At 35.5% G+C, this 8,821-nt stretch overlaps 1 non-coding gene across 1 annotated transcript; it reads left to right on the top strand.

Annotated features, from left to right (window-relative positions):
- Positions 1-7,515: 7,515 nt before the first annotated feature.
- LOC140026300 (small nucleolar RNA R71) lies at positions 7,516-7,622 on the top strand. Its single transcript, XR_011830245.1, has one exon. It is a non-coding gene; the product is annotated as a small nucleolar RNA R71 (small nucleolar RNA).
- The last annotated feature ends 1,199 nt before the right edge of the window (positions 7,623-8,821 follow it).

Genomic DNA, 8,821 nt, shown 5'->3' on the forward strand with positions numbered 1-8,821 from the left:
ACAGGATTGAACTCAGAGATGTATTGAAGAAATCCTCCTGATGTGCTTTTGTTTAGGGTTTCTTTTACTTTATGGCTATGTCTTGGTTTTTGGGTTGTATTTTGGGAAATTGAAATGTAACTTTTGGGGGCATGATGTATATTTGGGATTCATGATGTATGTTGAACACCCGATGTGCGGGTTGGATAACGGATGACTATTATTAAGCTTGAACGCTTCCGCATTTATTGTATCTAAGTTATTGACTTGTATCGTGTGGTCCGGTAATAAGCTTGAATGGAATTGCTTGAGTCCTGGCGAGAGCTAGGCAGGCGTTCCGCCGATACCCTTTGGTTCGCCTTAGGGAGAAGTGGGGGCGTCACACTTCTGACAAATTCTCAGAAATTAAAATCCTTAAGCGTAACTACATGGCGTGAGCACGCCTAACTAATAGAGAGTCTTTTGCCCGCAGACGCAAATTTCCTTCCTTACGCATGACCACTTGGCGTGGGCACATCTAACTACTGGATAGTTTTCAGTCCGCCAATTTCAAAACTTCCTTCCTTAGGCATGATCACTTGGCGTGGACACGTCTAATTATCAGTTTCTTGCCACAAAAGCAACAAATCATTAAATGCAATTAACACTTAACAAAAACTCCAGAAACATAAAAAAACTAAAACAAAGAGTCTTGGCTTGCCTCCCAAGTAGCGCCTTTTTTTAACGTCTTTGGCTAGACATTAAACACCACTCCTCAATCTGGATGTAATTCAAATTTTCTTGCATTCAGTGACATTCCTCCAGGATCCCAATAATCATTAAGTGCAACCATTTTCTTTAATTTTCTACTCATTTTCACCTCATAAATTGCTTTCATCCCGAGATACTTGTTCGTAACAATTTTGAATTTATCCCTACAATCAAACTCAAGAAATTCTTGCATAGAGGGATTAGTAGTTTGAATGCCAAACACAGAATGAGAGTTAATATGATGTATCATTATATCAAAAATATGAAAGTAGACTATTTCTCCATCAAATTCCATTGTGAGAGGACCTTCACTAACATCAATCTTAGTTTAGGAAGTACTTAAGAATGACATTCCTAATATAATGGGTGATGGATTTGGAGCACTTCAATCATCCATATAAAGCACATAAAAATCAGCAGAAAAAATTAATCCATGTACTTGCACTAAAACATCCTGTAAGGATCGAAAACAACCTAAGAGAGAGGTGAATTAGGTTGATTTAAAAAACTAATCAGATTATGGATGCTTTTTGTTCAATATAAAATTTATCCTCTTTTCTAGGTGATCACACAGTAAATCAACCAATGAATGAACAATATCACTTGAGAGAAGTAGAAGAGATAAGCAATTTAAGGATCACAACATAACAATAAGTAAATAAGAAGAAAGAGATTGCAAACCAATTGACTACCAAGCTCCTCTTGAACTTGAAGATCAATTCAAACAAGTTTCTTCAAATTGATGAAATACAACCAATCTTGTGTACAAAGGAAGACTCACTTCCTCCTTACCCTAAATTCCACTCGGTCAAGTTAGAAAGTTTTACTATTCCTTAGGACAACTCTCACAGAGTTACACTATTAAAATATTCACTCACAAATGAAAAGTTTACAATGAACTTCATACCACTAAAACTATAAATCTTTCTTGGAGAGTGTTTTCTCACTTAAACTACTCCATATCTTTTGTATTTTCAGTGTGCAAAAGTTGAAGTTTCTAACCACGATCTATTTATATGAAACCAAGAAAGTGTTTCATTAATGTTTCTAATGGATAGAAGGTAGCTGAAGAGTCAACTAACCGTTGGGAGTATCTGACGTCTAGTACTCCTGTTTCTTGTGTCCGACAGCAGGCAGTGAGTTTGAGAGATTTTCTTCAATTCTTTCGGATGTCCGGTACCTCTAATGCTTGCCTCCGAAAGTAGATGGTGAAATTGAAAAATCTTCTTCAATCCTTTTGGACGTCAGTAACTCTAAAGCTTTGCGTCCGAAGTGCAACGTAGTTTATCGGACGTCCGGTATCTCCGATATATGCATTCGAAAGAGGTTAGTGAGTTAGATGGAATGTCTTAATTCTTTCGGACATTCGGTGATAGAGTTCTTCACGCGTCCAAAGTGCCGCATACTTTATCGAACGTCCGGTCCTGTTTTCATAAGCGTCCGACAGCCTTCAGCTTTCTTTGTCTCTTTTCAATTACACTCGATCTTGAATCATATCTGCTTCATGACTGAGAATATTTCTTGAAGGGATATTAGTATCATTCAATTATTTTGTAAACATCAAAAGTTAGGGACCAAGGTCAACATTCTCCCCCTTTTTGATGATGACAAAACAATGAATGGAAGAAAGAAAAAGATTGAGTATAAACTTCTCCTCACTCATTGCATAAAAATTTTTTAAGTGCCAAACTTATAATCTCAGAATAACTCCCCCTTTCACATAGCATTCATTTCTCCCCCTTTTTATTATCATAAGATGAGAATAAAATCTAGCAACCATAATCCATAATGTAGTTGCCATAATAGAGAATCCAAAATATCAATCAAAAATAAAGAAATGATACCAGAATTCAGTAATCACCAACATACCAACATCAATCATCAGCTAAAAACAGAGAATTAACCAAAAGAAGTACCAAACAGAGAAATATCAACCAAAATATATTAACAATTCAACTAGAAACTATCAATGTTAACCAAGATCTATTAGTACAGAGTACTTGAAACATCAAAAGAGAAAATACAAAAGATGCATCCTAATATGAAGTGCAAATGACCCTAGAGTGCCTAAAGTGTAATCACAAAATTTCGAAAAGTCACAACATTTAAATTCTAAACAATTGACACTTCTAATTTTAAACCAAACAGATTTTGAACTTTTACAAATAGGGAAACGAAATTTTTTTGAAAGTATCATATTTGTGAGCAAGAAAAATCACCCAAGTGTATCTAGAATAGTCATCAATAATTATTAAATAATATCTCTTACCACCCAATTTAGCAATTTGTGTAGGACCAAACAAATCAAGATGTAAAAGCTCCAATGGTCTTGAGGTAGAAACACGTCATCTCCAAATATCACTATGCCACTAGACTTTGACTTGAATTTGATGAATTGTGATAAATCACCGGTCATGTGTCTTGAACATTCACTGTCTATGAACCACTTTGATACCTTAATAATGTTCACCAGGTTCACCTACTCAAGAGTTCAAAAACTAATATATGGTACCCATTAATTTTTGGGTCCTTGAGAATTAGCATCATGTCTAACTATCCATATGCATTTCATGTCTCTTCTCATATTCTTCTTCACATAACAATTGCTTTTTATGTGACCTTTTCGATAACAAAAATCACACATAACCAACGAGTTATTTGTATAAACAGGTTTAAATAACCTTACTTGTTTTCTCTTATAAATAGCAAAATCATTTACACCAAAATTTATCTTCTTCTCATAAGTGCCAAGATGAGGTTTTATTCCATTTCCTTGAAAGCAGTTTTGTTTCTTATATTGGAGAAACTCATTTAGATTATCCATTCTTCTTTTCAGATCACATTGTTTCTCTTTGAACATTTCACAAATCCTTGTTTTTCTATCAAGTTTATTTTGTAAATCAATTTCATTCTTTTTCAAGAAATCATTTTCAGTTTTCAGTTTCTTGTTTTCTTGAAAAAGATGTGCATTATCCTGAAGAAAAAAACTAATTTTGTATTTTAATTCCTTGTTTCTAATATAAGATTCTTTCAAACTATCATGCAGTTTTTTAATGAAAGATTCAAGATCATCATCACTTTCAAATTGAGGGTTAGAAGTTGTTACCTCATTATCTCCAATGGTCATAAAAGTTAATTGAGCAGATTCTTTTTCGTCTTCAATTTCACCATCGGAGTTGCACTCATTCCATGTGAATTGAAAGTTATTGAATTTTGATTTTCTTCCTTCTTCCTTTTTCATTGAACACTCACTCATGTAGTATCCTAATTGGCTACATTCATAGTATTTGTTACCTTACTTTTTGTTGGCCTCTAACTTTCCATTGTTTCTTGCATTGTTAAATTGATTGGAATTCGGATTGCTAGGTCCTCCTTTTCTGAATCTCCTTTTGTTGAGAATTCTCTTGAAACTTCTTGTGATGAGAGTTAGATCATTATCATCCACATCCATATCTTTTTCATCCAAGGAAGTCGAGTTATCTTCATCTTGAGATACTTTTAGAGCAATGTTCCTTCTTACCTTTGCATCTTCTTCTTTTTGTACCTTAGTCTTAAGTTTCAGCTCATAAGAGATTAGAGAATTAATAAGAGATTCAATAGGCATAGAATTCAAATCTTTAGCCTCTTCAATAACAGTCACCTTACTCTCCCAATTCTTGGACAAAGCATTCAAGATTTTTCTATTTTTCTCTCCTAAGAAGTATTCCTTTTCTAACACCTCTAAATCCTTAATAAGATCATTGAATCTATAATACATTTTATCAATATTTTCATGAGATTCCATCTTAAACGACTCATACTTAGTAACCAAGATATATTTCTTTTGTTCTCTAAAATTTTCACTACCTTCATGAATTTCTCTCAATTTATCCCAAAGTTTCTTAGATGACTTACAGCTTTTGACCCTAATAGATTCATTGGAGTTTAAAGCACTGTATAACACATTCATAGTCTTTGCATTTAAGGTGAGATGATTTCTATCCTCTGTAGTTAATTCATTTCTTGTTTTTGGTTTAGGTTTATGAGTGTTTTCATCTACTATAGAGGTATCATGTGGACCTTCATTAACAATAAATCACAATTCAATATCAATCGATTGCAAGAAGATAATCATTTTTTCTTTCCAACTCACATAATTTGATCCATTAAATATTGAAGGTCTAATCACAGATTATCCTTCAAAAAACATGACATTATAGGTTGTCAGTTTTACTCCAAAATCGATTGAGTTTAATCTCAAGAAGACCAATTTCTGATACTAATTATAAGGATCGAAACAACCTAAGAGGGGGGTAAATTAGATTGATTAAAGAAACTAATCAGATTATGAGCACTTTTTGCTCAATATGAAATTTACCATCTTTTCTAAGTGATCACACAATAAATCAATCAATGAATGAACAATATCACTTGAGAGAAGTAGAAAAGATAAGCAATTTAAGGATCACAACATAATAATAAGTAAATGAGAAAAAAGGGATTGCAAACCAATTGACTGCCAAGCTCCTCTTGAACTTGAAGATCAATTCAAACAAGTTTCTTCAAGTTGATGAAATACAACCAATCTTGTGTACAAAAGAAGGCTCACTTCCTCCTTGCCCCAATCTCTACTCGGTCAAGCAAGGAAGTTTTACTATCTTTCAGGACAACCCTCACAGAGCTACACTATTGAAGTATTCACTCACAAATGAAAAACATACAATGAATTTCACACTACCAAGACTACAAATCTTTCTTGGAAAGTTTTTTCTCACTAAAATTACTCTTTTTCTTTTGTATCTTCAATATACAAAAGTTACTTGAAGTTTTTGACCATGATCTATTTATATGAGACCAAGAAAGTGTTTCATTAATGTTTCTAACGGATAGAAGGCAGTTGAAGAGTCAACTAGCCGTTGGGAGTGTCGGACGTCCGGTATTCCTGTTTCTTGTGTTCGACAGCATGCAGTGAGTTTGAGAGATTTTTTTCAATTCTTTCGGATGTCCGGTACCTCTAAAGTTTTGCGTCCAAAGTGCAGTATAGTTTATCAAAGATCTGGTATCTCTGATGTATGCATCTGAAAGAGGTCAGTGAGTTAGGTGCAATGTTTTAATTCTTTTGGACGTCCGGTGATGGAGTTCTTAATGCGTCTGAAGTGTCACAGATTTTATCGGACGTCCGGTCCTATCTTCACAAGCGTCTGACAGCTTTCCGTTTCCTTTGTCTTTTTTAACTTACACTTGATCTTGAATCATATCTGCCTCATGACTGAGAATATTTCTTGAAAGGATATTAGTATCATCCAATTGCTTTGTAAACATTAAAAGTTAGGGACCAAAGTCAACACATCCTCAATTACTCCATGCAGGTAAGCAATGTATGATCAGCCAATTGAATTATTATACATGTTTCTTTCAAAGGTCTTAAATTTAGGGAACCATAAATTGATTTAAGAATCACGTTAATAGAAACCCCTAAATCTAGCATGGTATTTTTGACATTAGAATGGCCAACTTACAGGGGATAGTAAACATACTTGGATCCCCATATTTAGGTTGTAGTTTCCTTTGTAAGATCGCTGAAACATTCTCACCTACCACAATCTGCTCGTTCCCCTTCACATTATTCTTCTTGACGCACAAGTTTTTCAAGAATTTAACAAATTTTGGCACTTGTCTGATTGCGTCCAACAAAAGGATATTGATTGCCACCTTCATGAACATCTCCAGAACCTCTTTCTCCTGCTCTGGTTTCCTTGGCTTCTCCAACTTGCTAGGAAAAGGTGGAGTGTTAGACAAAAGGATATTGATTGCCACCTTCCTGAACATCTCCAGAACCTCTTTCTCCTGCTCTGGTTTCCTTGGCTTCTCCAACCTGCTAGGAAAAGGTGGAGTGTTAGACTTATGATTTACAAGAGAGTCAGAGATTACCTTGGGATCTGAATTTCCCTCTCATTCTTTCTCAAGCTCCTTTTCTATTTGTTTTTCACTCTTATCTTTAGGCACTACTGGTCGAGACCCTTCAACTTCTTTATCGTTTCTCAAATTCATGGCACTCAGGTTCTTTGGCACTCAGGTTGAGATGGCAACTTCCCAAAAATGTGAAACTCTAGACGGTTAATTGCCATTGCCATGTGGCTTACCTGATTTTTCAAATTTTTCATGCTAGACCTTGTCACCTGTTGGAATTGAGCAGTACTTTCCTAGAGTTGGGTAGTACTTTCGACCATTCTCTTGACCAAATTTTCCAAGGAGCTTCCTCCATTAAAGGATGAGGGATGGGCTTTCGGCAAATATTGAGACTGGAACCCTGGCAGCCTATTCGGACTAAAATTTTGCTGGTGGTTCCCTTTGTAGCTAAAGTTCGAATGATCCCTCCAACTCGGGTTGTAGGTGTTGGAATATGGATCATATTGCCTCCTTAGAGCGGGTACGTTGCTAGCCATGTTTACTTATTCAGGACTCTCCTCTTGAAGCATTGAGAACATATTAGTAGCATGTCTCGTGTTGGTACAGATCCCACAAACGTTAACTCGTTGTATATTCCCTACAACCAATTGTCGGACAATTGAAATCAGCTTCAACAATTGCTGCTGAATAGACGAACATTCCACCTCATTCACTAGACAAGTGGGGACATTATCTCTGAGGCCAAATTGTTGTGAGTTGTGCGCCATTTCCTCAATCAACTCCCATGTCTCTCCAGGGATTTTATTCACCAATGCCCCATCACTTGTGGCGCCAATGATGTTCTTGTTAGATAAAGTAAGACTCTCGTAAAAATATTGAATTAACAATTGGTCACTTATTTGATGTTGGGGACATCTGGTGCACAATTTGTTGAACCGCTCCCAATGCTCATATAAGATCTCCCTTGGTTGCTGCTTAATGTCACATATATCTTTTCTCAAACTAGCAGCTCAGGAGGCAGGAAATTATTTCTCCAAAAACTTCTTCTTTAGTTGCACCGAAGTGGTAATACTACCTGGCGGCAAGTAGTACAACCAATCCTTGGCCGAGTCCTTGCGAGAGAAAGGAAATGCTCTCAGTTTAATCTTCTCTTCAATCACCCTTGGAGGTTTCTTACTTGAGCACACTATTTCGAATTATTGTAGATGCTTATAGGGCTTTTTACCTGAAAGACCATGAAAAGAAAGTAAGAGGTGAATTAATCCAGATTTTAACTCAAAAGAGATATTCTCATTCAGATTAGGGAAGGTAATGAAGAGGGACTGCTGAGTAAAGTCAGGAGCAGCCAACTCTTTTAGTATCCTGTTATTTGCCATCATATACTCTTCTTGTTCTGAATCATTTGTAGTAGATGACTGTTTTTCTTTGCGTTTCTTGGTCTCTTGTCTTCGCCTACGTGCTGCTTTCTCAACTTCAAGATCGTATATTAATTCACCTGTGCGAGAAGAATGAAGCATACACTAGCAAAAATACCATTAAAATAAAAATGAAATGAAATAAAATTAACTCAAAAAGGAACAAAAAAAATCAGGCACCAGTCCCCGACAACGGCGCCAAAAATTGACAGGTGTCGAGCCTGTGCACTAATAATAATAATAATTCTAAGTGCCAACAAAGCAGTTTCATGTCAATTCTGGTACTGGAGTAGGGAATCTAGATGTGCAATAGGTTACTTCATTCACTCTGGTTCCGAAGAGTTTGCTTAATCCGATTTACCAAAATTTATTCACGAGAAATCTCTAATTTATATATATGGCAAGTAGGGTCGTATCCTCAGGGATTGGGAGAAATTCGTTCTTTTTCAAGTCAAGGCAAAACGGGGGGTTTGCAAATTTAACGCTAATGAATTGTTAACTAAATTAAATTAATCAACTGCGAAAAATAATTAATAGAGAGAAATAATTGAGAAAACTCTAACCCAGGATACACTTCAAAGATGGATCATGTAACTGATCATCGATTCACAAATAAATCCAATATTCATTAATAAGTAAGTTTTTAACTGTCGATACGATCTGACAGTCAGTCTCTCCTTACTGTTTTGATAGTCAAGGTACGACCATTGATTATTTTCCTAATTTAGAAATAACCCTAGGTACGACCATAGGGTTTAATTCCCCAAGTGCATTAGAAACTAAAGAAA

This window comes from Coffea arabica, chromosome 11e, assembly GCF_036785885.1.
Source record: "Coffea arabica cultivar ET-39 chromosome 11e, Coffea Arabica ET-39 HiFi, whole genome shotgun sequence".
Taxonomy (NCBI): domain Eukaryota; kingdom Viridiplantae; phylum Streptophyta; class Magnoliopsida; order Gentianales; family Rubiaceae; genus Coffea; species Coffea arabica.